This window comes from Mustela lutreola, chromosome 3 (assembly GCF_030435805.1).
Source record: "Mustela lutreola isolate mMusLut2 chromosome 3, mMusLut2.pri, whole genome shotgun sequence".
In the NCBI taxonomy this organism is placed as follows: Eukaryota; Metazoa; Chordata; class Mammalia; order Carnivora; family Mustelidae; genus Mustela; species Mustela lutreola.
Window position 1 is genome coordinate 139,801,342 of NC_081292.1, and position 17,528 is coordinate 139,818,869.

The 17,528-nt window shown below is 37.4% G+C and overlaps 1 pseudogene; it reads right to left on the reverse strand.

The window, feature by feature from the left end:
- Positions 1 to 204: 204 nt before the first annotated feature.
- LOC131827931 (tigger transposable element-derived protein 1-like) overlaps positions 205 to 17,528 on the reverse strand; it is a 49,153-nt pseudogene continuing 31,829 nt past the window's right edge.

Below are 17,528 nucleotides of genomic sequence, written 5' to 3' on the forward strand. Positions count from 1 at the left end.
GACACACATGCTCTCTCTCATAAAAATAAATACATCTTTAAAAAAATACTGTCCAGTGAACTTTCAGTGAACTGTAATGTTTTCACAGGTGGGGTAGTCTTGTCTCACTGTTGATGGCTGCAACCTGATCAGGGTGGTGGCCGCTGAAATCAGCCTGATAAGGGGGTGGCTGTGACAATAACAAAGAATAAGACCCAGTGAGGTTTACTCCATCAATTGACACTTCCTTTCATGAATAATTTCTCCATAGACTGCAATGCTATCTGATAGCATTTTTGCCCCTGGTAGAATTTCTTTCAAAATTTCAGTCAATCCTCTCAAATGCCACTGCTGCTTTATCAACTAGTTTAGGTAATCAACAAGTTTAGATAATATTCTAAATCTTTTGTTGTTATTTCCACGGTCTTCACAGCATCTTTACCAGAAGTAGTTTCCATCTCAAGAAACCACTTCCTTTCCTCATCTATAAGAAGCAATTCCCCATCTGTTCATGTTTTATCATGAGATTGTAACGATTCAGTCACATCTGCAGGCTCCCCTTTTTCTTCTTAAGATTTTGTTTTTAAGGAATCTCTACACTCAACATGGTACTTGAGATCAAGTACCATGAACCCTGAGATCAAGAGTCACATGCTCTACTGACTGAGTCAATCGGGTGCCCCAGGCTCTATTTTTTTTTTAAGATTTTATTTATTTATTAATGCATGAGTAGGGAGTTGTGGTAGAGGCAGAGGGAGAAGCAGACTCCCTACTCAGCGGGGAGCTCTACATGGGGCTCAGTCCCAGGACCCTGGGATCATGACCTGAGCCGAAGGCAGAGGCTTAACCCATTGAGCCCCTAGGCTCCACTTCTCATTCTGGTTTTCTTGTTATTTCTACCACATCTGCAGTTACTTCCTCCACTGAAGTCTTGATCTCTTCAAATTTACTCATGAAGGTTGGAATCACTTCTTCCAAACTCCTGTTAATATTGCTATTTTGGCCTCTTCCCATGAATCACAAATGTTCTTAATGGCATCTAGAATGATGAATCTTTTCCAGAAGGTTTTCAATTTACTTTGCCCAGATTCATCAGAGGAATCACTATCTGTGGCAGCTCTAGCCTATGAAATGTATTTCTTAAATAATAAGACTTGAAATTCAAAATGACTCCTTGATCCATGGGCTGCAGAAGGGATGCTGTGTTAGCTGGCATGAAAACATTCATCTCATTATACATCTCCATCAGAGCTCTTGGGTGACCAGGTGCATTGCCAATGTGCAGTCACACTTTGAAAGGAGTCTTTGTCTCTGAGCAGTAGGTCTCAGCAGTGGGCTTAAAATAATCAGTAAACCACATTGATGAAGAGATGTGTTGTCATTCACAGGCTTTGCCGTCCCATTAGAGCACAGGCAGAGTAGATTGAGCATAATTCTTAAGAGCTCTAGGATTTTCAGAATGGTAAATGAGCACTGGCTTCAATTTCAAGTCACCTGCTCCTTTAGCCCCTAACAAGAGAGACAGCCTGTCCTTTGAAGCTTTTAAGCCAGGGGTTGGCTTCTCCTCTCTAGCTATGAAAGTTCTAGATGGGATCTTCTTCCAGCAGAAGACTGTTTCATCTATTTTGGACATCTGCTGTGTAGTGTGGCCACTTTCATGGATGATCTGAGCTGGATCCTTCTGGCGAACTTGCTGCAGCTTCTACATCAGCATTTGCTACTTCCCTTGCATTTTTATGATGTGGAGATGGTTTTTTTTTTTTTCCTTAAACCTCATGAACCAACGCTGCTAGCTTCTAATTCTCCTGCAGCTTCCTCATCTCTCCCAAGCTTCAGAGACTTGAAGAAAGTTAGGACCTTGCTGTGGATTAGGCTTTGACTTAAGGGAAGGTTGTGGCTGGTTTGATCTTTTGTCCAGACCACTTGGACTTTGTCCATATCAGCAATAAAGTTGTTTCTCTTTATCATTCTTGTGTTCACTGGAGAAGCACTTCTAATTTCCTTCAACAACTTGTCCTTTACGTTCATAGCTTGGCTAACCGGTACAAGAGGTTTTCAGCCTATCTTAGCTTTTGGACATGCCTTCCTCTCTAAGCTTAATCATTTCTAGCTTTTGATTTAAAGTGAGAGATGTGTGACTCTTCTTTTCACTCGGACACTTAAAGGCCACTGTAGGGTTATTAATTGGTTTAATTTCAGTATTGTTGTGACTCAGGAAATAAGAAGGCCTGAGGAGAGGGAGAGAGAGTGAGGAATGGTGGGCTGGTGAAGCAGTTAAATACACAAAACATTTATTGATTTGGTTCGCTGTCTTCTACGGGTGTGGCTTGTGGCACCCCAAAGCATTTGCAATAGTAACATCAAGGATCCCTGATCACAGGTCACTATAATCAATATAATAATAATGAAAAAGTTAAAAATATTGTGAGAATTACCAAAATGGAACACAAAGACATGAAGTGAGCAAATGCTGTTGGAAAAATGACCCTGACAGACTTGTGCAACCTAAGGGGGTGCCAAACTTCAATTTGTAAAAAATACAATATCTGCTCAATGCAATAAAGCAAAGCATAATAAAATGAGCTATGATTATAGTTAAAAAACTCTGTCTTATGGAAATTTTCAGACATTCAGAAGTATTTCTTTGTATTCTAGTGTGAGTTTTTTTTTTTTTTAAATTTGGTATGCAGTCCTAGAAGATTCAATGGGTCAAAGGTTATGCATATTTTGGTAGATAATGTCAAATTGTCATTCAAAAAATCTGTATCAATTATATTCTCACCAAATACTGTGTGAGTGGTCCCAAAACCTTAAACTAACTTGAAATTTTGAGGTACTTACTTTAAAGAGAATGACAAAGCAATTAAGTTTCTAGTGTGATCCATGGAAAGACATTCTCACTGTGAAATTCTATTTGCCAATTCAAGAGAACATTTCATAAAAAGAATTAAGCATGGGTCTTTAGTTCTTTCAGTCCAGTATTTACAGCTGAGGCAATTTGCTATTTAAATGCAATTCACCAAAATTTAGTGCTTAACCACATGAACAACACTTCTGGTTTCTATTAGCTCCCTATCCTTGTACATCAGTGGCTTTAGTAATGGCTCTGATGATTTATGTCATAAGCAAAGAATGTGCTTAATTTTTGGTATTAAAGGAAATGTGGCTAAATGACTTTATATGGCTTCTAGTTAGACAAAACTAAAAAATAAAAGAAAGAAAGAAAAAAGGAAGGAAGAAATCAAACATTTGCTTAAATTCCCATACTTCTGATTATTTTAAATTCTATCATCTCATTTTTTTTTCATTCAAAAATATTTGTATTTAGGGGCTCCTGGGTGGCTCAGTCATTAAGTGTCTGCCTTTGGCTCTGGTCATGATTCCAGGGTTCTGGGATCGTGCCTCACATCGGTCTCCCTCCTCGACCGGAAGTCTGCTTCTTCCTCTCCCATTCCCCCTGCCTCTGTTCCCTCTCTCGCTGTGTCTCTGTCAAATAAATAAATAAAATCTTTTTTTTTAAAAGATTTTATTTATTGTTTATTTGACAGACAGAGATCACAATTAGGCAGAGAGAGGTGGAAGCAGGCTCCCTGCTGAGCAGAGAGCCTGATGTGGCACTAGATCCCAGGATCCTGAAATCGACCTAAGCTGAAGGCAGAGGCTTAAATCCACTGAGCCACCCGGTGCCCCAATAAATAAAATCTTTAAAAAATATTTATATTTAGTTTCTATATGTGTATTCTATATACTAACAGGATTAAAAAATTAGAGGTTCCTTTTTCTAAGAACTTCCATACATATAAAAGTATATATTTAAAAGAATCTTTCCATCTCTTCTTCCATCCATCTTTTTGGTCACTTATTCATTCAATAAGAATTTTTCTTTAGTATCTACTCTGTTGCAGGAATGTATGCATTTGGAACTCAAAGTTAATAAAAAGTGGTCCCTCTCTTTAAGGAAGGAGAGCCTAGTAAGAGAAATAGATAATGTTTATGTTCTATGAGACAATTAGAGAAAGCTTTCCAAGGAAGGTGGCATTAGAGATGACTGAAGGATATGTGGGATTTCAATAGATGGTGTAAGAGGAAGTTCATTCCAGGTCTAGGAAGTATGAAATATGCTGGGCGAAGGCATGTCCATGCAAAAGTGCCTTAGAGAACAGGTTGAGAGGGAGGTTGAGTGATACAGCAGATGCTGAAGTTAAAACTGGACAAAGTTGGCTATGATCAGGAAGAAGAAAGGGTAAATTCTTTTGAGTAAAAATGGTTAGAGACCTAGTGGAGAAGGAGGGGGTACTTAAACACAATTTTGAAGGATGGGTAGGATTTGATAGGTAGGCCGATTGTAGGTGTGAAAAGCACCAGAGGCAGAGAAAACAGTGTAAGCATAGATGTGTGTCGTTAAGGGGGAAGGAATGGATCTGTGCTGGAAGTAAGAAGTATCTAACATTGTATCACCTTCTTTCCAGCATTAGGGTTTTCATGTAGGCTATTTTCTGTGTCAAGAATTCCCTTTGCCTGTAGCAGAATGCTTTTGGTAGCCATTAACAAAAACCTAAATTGGATGGACCAGGCATTGGTTTATTCCGTAATTTAACATTCCACCAAGGCTTCATTTCACTGTGATTATCCTGGTTCTTCCCTCTCTTGTATATTGGCTTTATTTTCAAGCTGGCTTTTGTCCAGGTAGAGAGATGGAAGCTGCTAAGCAAAGAGGCTTTCCCTGATCTCCCAAACTATAAATTAGAGTCTTTCTCTTCTAGCTCAAGGTACCTACAGTTTTCTTTCGTAACACTTATTACCTTTAAATTATACACTTATTTGTGTGATTATTTGTTAAAGGCCTGACTCCTCCACTAGGGTCTAAGCTAGGTGAGAGCAGGGACCATGAAGTTTTCTCTTGCATGGGTCCCTAGCTGGCATATAATAGTCACTGTAAAAATGTGTGCAATGAATGGATGGATTCATCCCAACTCCTCTTCAGGAAGGAGAAATCTTACTTTGATCGGTTTCAAAATTGCTATTGTATCAGGGGAGAGGGAACATAAACGTGAATACTAAGCTCAGAGCTGTGCTGCGGTGTGACCCCAAACTGACCAGTGCCATTTGCCACAGACACTCCAGAATTACATGAATCAAAAGAGTAACTGCTACTGTAAATGACACTGTCAATGCTAGTTTCATGTAAAAAGTCTTGTCATTTGCAAAAACATTCATTCTCACCTTTTCAAATTATCAAGGTATATCAAAGTATATCTCAAGGTATCTATCAAGAACACATTTTCAATGCACTTACACAGACCGAGACTATCTTGTTTTTCTTATAATACATTTTCCGTATCAGAAACACACGATCGTGGAACTGAAGCTATAAAGAGGTCTCTATACAGCAGTAGAACTGCTGTCATACAAAATATACATTTTGATCCCTGGCTGTTTCAAAATTTATTTTCATATTAATTTTGGTGTAGTTTTCGATTAGAGGGCTTTAAGAAAAATCAAGCTTAACACTTTGAAATCTTCATATCATGAAATGTGCGTCTACCCTATCTCATCAAACCTCAGCATTCTGGTTGGAGATGTTTGGAAAATCCACCTAGAGAGCATTAATTAAATTTGGTTAAATTATTTGGATAGTCTTAAGGTAATTACTTTCTATGCTTTCAGCAGGAAACAATTCTCATTGCTGGATTGGCCTTGAAGTGTTTTAGTGACTACATTAACTGGTTATTGATTTTATCACTTAAAAAAAAAAGATTTATTTATTTATTTATTTGAGAGAGAGAGAGGGAGCAGGGGAGCAGAGGAGGAGGAAGAAGGGGGAGGGGAAAGAATCTTGAGCAGACTCCTCACTGAGTATGGAGCGTGAAATAGGGCTCAATCTCACGACCCTGAGACCATGACCAGAGCTGAAATCAAGAGCTGGATGCCCAACCGACTAAGCCACTGAGATGCTCCCAACACTTTTTTTTTTTTAAGATTTTATTTTTAAGTAATCTCTGCACCTAATGTGGGACTCAAACTTACAACCTCAAGATCAGAAGTCTCATGCTTCACTGATTGAGCCAGCCAGGTGCCCCTGATTTTATTACTCTTTAACATAAATATATTTTTGCATTGTTGTGCAGAAATAACCAAAGTATCATATGTTTAGTCTCCTACTAGAATATGTGAAGAACTTTAATCTGATTTGATTTCATTTTATAGTCTTTTATCCAGTATTACATTTTATACAGTATTACAAATTTACAGAGCCCAAAATTTTCAATTCAGTAGTAGTGATATGAAAATTAAAGGTTTAAGTCATATTTCTTCAGTAGGGAATCTAAAATTGGCATTTGGTAGGGTGGAGGTGAGTTAATGTATTTAATATAATAACTTCATTTTATTAGGCAATCTCTGGGGGTAAGCATTCACTTGGGAAAATCAATTCACAGAACACTTTCTTTTTCTTTTTCTTTTTTTAATTTCTTTTTTAAAGGTTTTATTTATTTATTTGTCAGAAAGTGAGATCACAAGTAGGCAGAAAGGCAGGCAGAGAGAGAGGAGGAAGCAGGCTCCCTGCTGAGCAGAGAGCCCGATGCAGGCTCGATCCCAGGACCCTGGGATCATGACCTGAGCCAAAGGCAGAGCCTTTATTTAACCCACTGAGCGACCGAGGCACCCACACAGGACACTTTCTTTTTCTGCCTTTCACCCACTGTTTGTCCTTATTGATTATTTTCCTTTATTTATTTAATTTAATTAATTAACACATAATGTATTACTTGTTTCAGAGGTATAGGCCTGTGAGTCATCAGTCTTATATAACACCCGGTGCTCATTATATCACAATCCCTCCTTAAGGTCCATCATCCAGTTACCCCATCCCCCACTCCCTGCCCCTCCAGCAACCCTCAGTTTGTTCCCTATGCTTAAGAGTCTCTTATGGTTTGTCTCCCTCTCTGGTTCATCTTGTTTCATTTTTCCCTCCCTTCCCCTATGATCCTCTGTCTTGTTTCTCAAATTCCTCATATCAGTGAGATCATATAATAATTGTCTTCCTCTGATTGACTTATTTTGCTTAGCATAATATCCTCTAGTTCCAAGCACGTCGTTGTATGGCAAGATTCTTATTGATAATTTGTATATTATAAATAGTACTGATTAAAATTTATAAGAATCTCATTATATGAAAAAATAAAGACAATATATACAATTAAAGAAATAAAAATCTTGGTCCTTCCTTCACAACAAGGCATATTTTCTAGAATTGCAAGATACAGGCAAAGCAGTGAGAAATATTTTTGTATAGCCAGAGGATCTGTTGGCATTTTATAATGGGTTGCTTTCATACCCCAGCTTATTTTGTTCTGCTCATGATAACTCCACAGACATGTTTGAAATCATTACACCCTGCCCAAAACAAAAATAAGAAATAAGTTTTTCATTAAAATGTTTCATTTTTAGAGAAGCTTCTGACTGTTTCCCAAATCTAGGTTGGGTTTTTAATATCCCATTAAGAGAGGCAGCTTAGCCTGGTGAGATAAAAACAGACATTAGGACAATCTGTGTCCCACTGTTATTTCGACAATAACTTTGGATAACTGCCCAAGATTTTTGTGCCACAGTTCTCCATCCATAAAATGCTTTGTTGTAGGTATTCAGTATTTGTTAAATGAATGAATGAAATAATAATAACCAACATTTACTTGGTGCTACCCACACGCTAGGTGCTTGACTCACATTATGGCACTAAAGCTCTATGAAGTGGATACGGTCATTAACTCTAGTTTATGGAGCAGAAAGTTAAGCTTAATTAACTTGCTCAGAATCATACAGCTGGAAATGTGTGAAATTTGAACCCAGACTACCTAAACTCAGTGCCTGTGTTCTTAAACATGTTACAACTGAGTCTTCCCCCTTGGCTCCAGGAGGAGAAAGTCAGCTGAAGGCAGCGAACAACACTGCAGCTATCCTCTGCCTGGTGATCTTGTGTCTGTGCTTTGTCTCGCTACACCATGTGAGGAAGGAATTCAGCAGGGCTGGGATCTCTCACTGTGTGGTGTCAGTGACTTTGGGCACAGGAAAACCCTTTTACCATTTGTGCCTTGAAGATTGTGCAACTAGGGTCCCTCTAAATCAGAGACAGAGTAATTGACCTCAAAATATGTCCTGCCCTTTGACCCCTTTGGGGGTAAGTCAGGGGCATCGAGCTAAGTATCACTGCCTTCTCCTCCAAAAATCTAAAAAGAACACCCTTGGAAAGAAATCTGATATCTGGTAGAACAAATAGCCAATAGATGCTTTAGACACAGATGGTAGTGGTGGAGGTTTGGAAGAGGAGTCCCCACCCCAGTTTATTGAAGCTTCAGAGTATCCTAATTCATATTTAGAAAGTGTACACATGGACAGTGAGGTTGAATTGATATGACTGTAAAAACCTTCATTTCATTTTGAAAACAGTCAGTGCCACACAGTGACCTGCCTATGTAAAGCTTGAGATGAGATTCTGTGTTCTTCCTGATGGTTTAGAAACACATTCCATATTTGGGAAACCTACTGAAATCTGATTTATATAGTGAACACATTCTAGGGCATAAACTGAATATTTTATAAAGCTGAAGTTAAGAGACAGGGACTCTAGTGACATCGTGGGTGTCAAGGATGTGCTAAGGCAGAGCGAACCCCGTGGGTCTTCAACAAAACTGGGGACGGCTGCATCCATGAAAGGTCAAGGGGGAGCTCACAACCTATTAGATCAGGCATGAGCGACCCATATCAGAATGAAACAGGTTTATGGCTTCCCTAATCTACTTTAAAAACATCTTTTTTTTTAAAAAAATGCAAGTTGGCTGAGAGGAAGAGAGCGGGGAGGCTACTCCAATCAACACGGAGAAATGATTAGGCCTGGAGCAGAGGTGAGAGCTGGGAAGAAAACAAACAAACAAAAATATGTGATTTCTGAGTGTTTTTTTTTTTTTAAACCAGAATCACATATCTGGAAGAGATTCACGCTTCATAAACTCCCAAAAGCACTTATCAAAACACAGAAGACATTTTAAGTGTTCCTTCTGCAAAAAACAAACAAACAAACAAACAAACAAAAAAACCCCTAAACAAACAACTTACACCCTTCCCAGCAGCTAGTAAGAGGGCCATACAAGCCTTCAGGCAGCAAAATACTCTGCTAATTCTGGAAGCCTACCATATGTCACTGTAACACGATGGAATGCTTTTTTAATGGCTCCCTTAACATACCTTGTGGTGTCTGAGTATTGGATGACACGGTGTCTTTCTGGTTTAATTGTGCATTTCCTTGCTTCCTTTGGTTTCTGTCTGTCAAGACAAATATTTCAATGTTGACGCATATAAATATTAAAAAATTGAAGTTAATAATGGAATAATATAGTATGCTTGAAACATTTTAAAAACTCAATGCAGGGGCGCCTGGGTGGCTCAGTGGGTTAAGCCGCTGCCTTCGGCTCAGGTCATGATCTCAGGGTCCTGGGATCGAGTCCCACATCGGGCTCTCTGCTCAGCAGGGAGCCTGCTTCCCCCTCTCTCTCTCTGCCTGCCTCTCCATCTACTTGTGATTTCTCTCTGTCAAATAAATTAAAAAAAAAAAAAGATTTTAATAAAAAAAAAAAAAACTCAATGCAAAGCCTACGTAAAACACTTTTTCTAAATTTTCAGTAGGAACCTCTACAACAGTGTTCTGTGTTAATAATTTACTTTCCAAATTAGATTCAGGGAGAGACATTTTAAGGCAGTTATTCAAACCAGGTACAATGCATAATTATTAAAATGGGTGTAAAAAGGGGAGGTAACTAGCTCTGAAGAAATTACGTAAAAAAAAAAAAACCAGTAAATGGTATTAAATTGTTAACTTATAAAACTGAGTGCCATAAATGCCCAATGTGCATTTATGATATCTTGACACAATTACTTGCGTTTACTTCAAGTATTTTTCCTTGTAGAAAATATCTTCATAGCTGTGCTTTAGTCACTTGAAACGTATTTGTATGCTTTTAAGATATTGTGTTTTTGGAATCAAAATCTATTAAGAAACATCTGACTGTCTGATAATATGAGTTATATTAATTAGGAACAACAAAAGAATAAAGTGGCTCAGTATACTAAGACAATATTAGTAATAATGCAGTCAAGAATGAGGAGAGACTGAGGTCTTAGTCATAGCTCCGTATAGGTAAAGATCGTCTTACCGTCTTGCTTCACGTTCTCTTAGTTCCATGTGAAATTTAAAGGAACTACTCTTTTTAAAGAAGTTGAGGAGAGTGAAATATTATGATTAATTTAATATTCTGGGTAACAGAACAATTGTCACACCTACAAAACCTTTCATTCTGAATCATACATTTCAAGGAAATCGGATACTATAAGGTGACTTTGATATCAAGATTAAGTCTAACAGTTGTATTGCTTTGTGCTTCCAAAGTAACTTGCGTCCTGTAGTGTCTTCGGTCCATTTACAGAAACATAAGTAATTTCTGTCTATGACGACAAAGAATTCTGGTTATTTGGGTCTGGCTGGGTAGGATCTCCCAGTATTTTCTTCAGTTCTCCTTCGACTTTATATAAATAGCACTCTTAGTGAAATGGTTTTCATAACTTTTCCTAATGGTCTTTTTAAAGCACAATGGAGACTTTTACGTTACATATTTTTTTCAAAACTCAAAGTCACAAACGACTTGCAGGAACTTATGTTCTATTTCTTAATTTACGTCTGATTTCATATGCTACATTATTAACTGGTAGTATAATATAAAATGCAATGTAGAATATAATATATACTACATTATTAAGTCAGAAGTAAATTCGATCTATCCATCGCCTGTTGTCTATACATCAGGTAAAATCACTGTAATATTAAATTTATCATCTGCGCTCCAAGTTTAATTTGGAGATCAGTGTGGGGAGCATATTCTTTTGAGCCTTAAAAATTTTGAAACTCTGTAGTACATGTCTTACTCTTCCCAAAAAACAAAAGTGAAATAGTTAACATTTTCCAAGGCTAAGATGGGAGGCAAGAACATTCTGTTCTTTTACCCCAGGTAAGATGATTTATTTTTTAAAAGTATCTTGCAGAGTCAGAATTACAGTTTTACTCAATTCTCTCATTCTCTCTCATTGTCTTTTTTTTTTTTTTTTTAAGATTTTATTTACTTATTTGACCGAGAGAGAGGTCACAAGTAGGCAGAGAGATAGGAGGCAGCAGGCTCCCCATGGAGCAGAGAGCTTCGGCAGAGGCTCCAACCTACTGAGCCATCCAGGCGCCCCTCTCTCATTGTCTTTTTATGGTAATACTGTTTGACTTCCAGCTATGATGGTACAGTTGTGTCTTAAAAAAATGAAAGTCATAAAAATCATCTACCTTATAAGAACATTATGACTAAAATGAGAGACTCCCTAAAAAGTCCTTTAATGTTTTGGGAAAACATGGATCATGTGAGAAAATGTATTATTATGTTGAGTTTAGGAAAATGTACTTACAGTCTAATTTCCCAGTGGTTCTTTAAAGGGGGTTGACATTTGCCATGTTAGAGCATGTACAAAACAGGTACACAGCTATGGGGAAGTTTATTTTCCCAACTGACCTAATCACACTCGATAGATCCACTTATATTGTATTTACAGGAAGACACAGGACATCAATATTATTTATTTATTTATTTTTAAACTCAGAAGCGTTTAGGTAGGAGAGTTAGGCAGGTAGGTAGGTAGGTAGATAGGTAGAGAGTTAGGTAGAACCCAATAGGTAGAACCCAGTAATCTGGCATTTCTGTGGAATTATGAAGGCAAATTAATATTAAATATTAGAGTTTTGTGCCAAAAGTTGAGATATTTGGAAACCAAGGACATGCCATCAGTGCATTGAACTGATTACCAAGCAGTCTGACTGATGACAGTCACATCATTCTCATTGATAATGTATCCCAATTTATAAGTGATTTTCTTTTTTTTTTTTTTTTTTATATAAGTGATTTTCAATGAAGATATTTTATGTTCTCCACTGGGATAGCATTTAAGGTAACTCCTTATCCTCCTAGAGCCTTTCTGGCTTCCAAATGTTTACTTGAGTCTCTATCACAGCAATAGTTCCTTTTTCTTGAGTGCTTACCATGTGCAAAACCTTTTATATGAGTCATTCCAATGAAACCTCAGAAAAATCCTTCTAACGTAGGCATTATTACTACTTGTACTTGACCAATAATAAAACTGAGGCTCAGAGAAGTTAAGAAACTCACACAAGCATCTGTTCCTAACATCAGAAATAGAATTAATTCCGGTCTGTAGAACTGTAAACTCTAAGCTCTTTCTACTACACCAGCATCAGACTCCAGATCTGAAATTCGTCAGCAGTGAGGCAGTATTTCTTAAAGACAAAACATCTCTAAATGCTTTGACAAATTGTCCTTAATTCATCACATTAACTAATGGGCCACTTATTTCTTTTGAGGGTTTGTTTTGTTCCTGCACATGATTTCAGTTTTATTATTGATCATTCTTTTTCTATTTTTATAGATTGGATTCTAATTTGCACTGTGAAGTTCCAGATCTTTAAAAGTCACTTACACAGTTAAGAATTTCACATTTCTAGTTTCTGCAGACTTTTGTGGAAGTCTGCACACCATCATGCAAGATCCCCAATTTTATTTTTATACCTTTCTGTAGGCAAAGAACTGAATGCCAGGAAATGCTTCTGTCTAGAAGATACCACTCATTTATTTTTTTATTTTTAATTTCTTAGATTTTGTTTTAGTTTATCTTATTTTTTAAAGTAATCTCTACACCCAATGTGGGGCTCGAACTTACAACCTCGAATTCAAGAATCACTTGCTCCGCTGACTGAACCTGCCAGACACCCTGATACACTCATTTGAGAAGACGTGTAATCTTGGGTTTGACAAGAAATGATCAGCAATGCAGAGAAACTGCTTCTGATGAAAAAAGGAAATAAAGACAATAAAAAAACCAGCCATGATAATTTGCTTTATTTTACATGCCATGGGCACTTCCCCTTATAATTTCTACTGCATTGTTTTGTACTTATTGATCTGTTTTGTCACTGTTCCATAGTTTCACGCTCCTCTTTCATCATTCAACTACTTTATGACTTCACCAGAACAGGACTCCACCTTCTGGTTTTTTGCTTTTATCTTTTTTTAAGATATGTTCTTGAAGATCTCAGTATTATCTTTTTTTAAGATATGTTCTTGAAGATCTCAGTATTATGAATAAATCAGCATTCAATAAATACCTACTGAAAGCAAGCTGAAATAATCATTTCATTGGGAAGGGAAGAATCAACACCATCAACTAAGAGACAAGCTTTATTTATTTGTTGGTTTTTAAAGATTTTATTTTTTAAGTAATTTCTACACCCAATGTGGGGCTTGAACTCACAACCCTGAGATTGAGAGTGGCATGTTCTACTGACTGAGCCAGGCAGGGGCTCCAAGTTTTATTTTTGAGTCAGAGGAACAAGACGGAATTAAATACCTTTTTATAATTCTAAAATCACTGTGTACCTTAAAATATGTGCCTCCCATGAGCAAACAGTGAAGGATTAAGCTCTCAACAAAATTAGCTTTTCATGGAAAAATCGCAAGGAAGAAAAATGTTTCTTAAATTTTATAAAGACAATATCTCAGGCGGTGGGTGGTGAGTATCTCACGGCTCTCAGCTGCAGGTTTTTAAAATGGAAATGGAAAGAGCAAAAGTCTTTTGGCACAAGAGCATCTCACTTTTCCTGAGAAGCTGCTATGATTTTGGATTGTGGTCATGTTACCCAGGCTCCTCGTCCTTCATTAACAACCCAAGAACATTAATTTACTATGTAGTTCGTCCTGCATTACATTTATTTGTAATTATTTGCCAGTTGGTATGGCCTCATATTGTCTGGATCTGGACAATCTGGATAAGCCTTGTCCAGGAGAGGAACCTAAGGCAAAAGAAAGAGTGGTGCACCCAGAGCTTTTTTTCTACTCCCATCCGATCTTTTCCCTTCTTCAGCCCTGTTTCAGGGTACAAAAAAACCTCAAATGCAGCATAGCAATACATCTTACCTCTGAAGACTCCAGAAAAGATTCATGGGTTCTCTTGGTACATGTTTGATTTACCATTTAGACCTAATTTTTGTTTGCTTGTTTGTCTTGGACAATGACTGAAGCAAGGTCTTGTGGAAAGGACCCAGGATATTCCTGACTCCATAGCTGTCCCTCTCCCACCCCACCAAAGTGCGTGCTGAATTTCTGGAAGCCGGGACAGCAATTAGACCCATAAAAATGAAGTTCGTTAATGAAAACTAATTGAAAATTAATTCACCATGACTCCAGGGAAGAGCTTGCATTTAAAATGTTGTGTTGTTAGCGAGTGAGACTCTAATCATCAGAGCATGGCAAAATACTTCAGAATGACACGTAGGTTAATGAGGTGGTGAAGCGTCAGAACCGTCTTGTAATGTTAAAATAGCCACCATACTTAAAAGGGCGGCCCCGCCCCTCCCTTCTGGCTTCCCTTTCCGCCTCATTCCGCCTCCTTGTCTCATTGTCACTAGGCTGAGCACAGGCCACATTGCTATCCACCCCCCCTCCCCCAAATCTTCCCTAGAGAAGAAATTCCACAATAACCTCCAAGTTTTGACTACTAAATAAGAATTTTGCACATGCTGATGTATCTGATCTCTAAAATTTAAGGAGCCCGCTTTTTCATTTTTTAAATGTTGATGACGGAAAAAATCAAACATCTACCAAAGAGAGAGAACGCTGTAATGAAATCCTCTCACCCAACTGCAGCAGTTACCTACCAGAAACCTGTTTTAAACGGTATTTTAGTAAACTCGAAAGAGCAAATATTTAGACAGAGTATTTTCTTTCTCGCAGAATATTGTGTCAGAATGGCCTTGCTTTTCTTCTTTCTTTCTCATTCGTCCAAAAAATGTTTATTAAAGGTATTGTATGTGCCAGATGAAACTAAGAGAGATGGGACATTTATTCTTTAAAAATTCTACCTTCGGGAGCCTGCGTGGCTCAGTCGTTAAGCATCTGTCTTGGGCTCAGGTCCCCATATCGGGCTCCCTGCTCAGCGGGAAGCCTGCTTCTCCCTCTCCCGCTCCCCCTGCTGTGTTCCCTCTCTCGCTGTCCCTTCTCTGTCAAATAAATAAATAAAATATTTTTAGAAAGTTCTACCTGCATCTCTTCTGAGAAGTCATCTAGAATCCTCTTGAAGCAGAGGAGGTAGATTCTGATTTTATGTTTATACTTACGGATTTTTCTTTCTCTGTTAGGTCTCCACTATAAATGACATTTTACTGTATCTTTTGGTCACTTCAAGTGGGATTGTTCTCCACAAAAACGTCTATCTTCATTTTACTTTTAACACAATTCATAGTTATGCTGGTATTAAAAATATTGGTAAAGTGGTATGTGAGGGGCGTCTGCCTGGCTCAGTCAGCAGAGCGTGCAACTCTTAATCTTGGGGTTGTAAGTTCAAGCCCCATGTTTAAGTAGAGATTACTTAAAAAAAAAAATCCTAAAAAAAAAAGTGGTTTGTGACAGAATCTGACGAATCACTGTCTTTCCTTTCTATAGTATTATTATTTTAGACAGGAAGGAATTAAGGGAAGAATTTCGAAGATGAATTCTTTTTCTTCATTCGGTTGTTCCCAGGATCCATTTGTATTTCCTTTATTGTCAGTCCTTTGAGCAAATCTCTCTCAACTTGTCCAAAATTTGTTATTCAAGTATTATAGCTTCAATCTCAATCCAAAGAAGATAATAAATACAATCTCTTTGTTATATCTTACAGAAAGTTATTAAGAAATCTATTCAAAACTATTGAACTATTCTGGAAATCTGTAGTACAGTCTTTCAAGGCATGCAATTTAGCCATAATTTCACTGTAGAGCAAGGTCCTCTTGAAATGCCATTTTTCTCCCACATAGTCCTGTGTATACGAGTTTAATTTCTCACATTTCACAAGTCATTTCAGAACAATTCTGCTGCAGTATCTTCTTTAAAATATATTTTTAAACAGATTTTCTTCCATATCATATTATTCTGATTTTTCAGAATATATTTTTAGCATATATTTATGCTATTGCCATACCGTTATGTTTTGAAATAGGAAATTTTAACATGGAAAAAAGGAAATCTGACAGAGTAAAAAGTTAAACAGCTTATGAAAATGCCAAGGACTGCTCCAGGTGGCGTAAGAGATTGGTGTTGGGCTCTAACTGTGATTTTGTTATTTATTTCATTGCTAAGAAAAATGCTTGTGTAATTCAATTTTTAAAAGAAAACTTGATATAATATTAGCACCCACAACCTTATTAGTAGTAGAGCCAATTTCAGTAGGGACATGGGAACAGGCAAAAGACTCATGAATTATCTTAATTTTGAATATGTCTATTACATTGATCTGCTATTTTTGGTCAGAGATTTTCCTCCTCTGACTCAGTTTCTTTTGCTTTTACAGTTATTAATTTGAAGAAATAGCACAGTCTATTTGGGGTTCCTTCTTTCCCCCGCTCTGGGACATACCAGTAAACTACACTTTGTAAGAAACAATGTGATGATAATGTGGTAATATGATGATCGCAGGATATCAGGACTTGGCGAATAGGAAAGAAGATAGACTTTAGCTGCAGAGATCAATTAGGAGAAGGGAGCCCAAGATTGGACACAAGAAGCAGCACATAAAGTTGTCTTCTTTTTCACAAAAATATGAGCTTATGGGCCGCACAAGTTCCAAATGAAATATACAGACACATTTCCTGAATTTCTGTACTGGTCTTTATTTTGAAAAGTCATACCCATTTTCTGTGTGTCAAGTTTCTTGGCAGTGATTGAGAGGTATTTTGGCACATGAGCAATGTATTTGAATGACAGTATCAATGAAAATATGGCTGTTTTCCTTTATTAACAACCAGTCAATTAAGTACCTCTAATTTTCCCAAGATAACTAACAATGGAACTTATAGCTGAGACTTGTAAAAATTTTTTAACTGTAAACACACACACACACACCACAACAACAACAACAGCAGCAGCAGAAAAAAAGAATCCTTGCCTTGAGTTGAGTTTGAGCATTTCAAAGCTAGTATTTGCAAACTCAGAAAAAAGAGCCTTTCATTAATCCACGATTTTGGAAACAGTTAGTCTAACCCACAACCACATACAAATACAAAAATCCTAATGGGACTATTTTCTTACTAAGCCTGTAACAGTTTACATTCACCTAATGGCCTGGGGTTATGAGCAAACTACTCAATTAGAGAATTTAGGCTGGTTGCCCACATATTTTAGAGCAAATTATCCTTTCACAAATGCAGAACCCCCTATATAAAACGCCTAACCAGTATTTCCTGTAAAAAAATACAATTCCCACCTTGAACCTACTAAGAATTTCTCTTTTTGCTAGGGCAAAGATTTTATGGAAATATTTGTTTTTATATCACATACCTTACTGTTGGTCTTCCTGTGGGCTTGTGTTTTGACCTTAAAGCAGCTAAGAAATTATAATCAAGACACCTCTAAATAAGATAT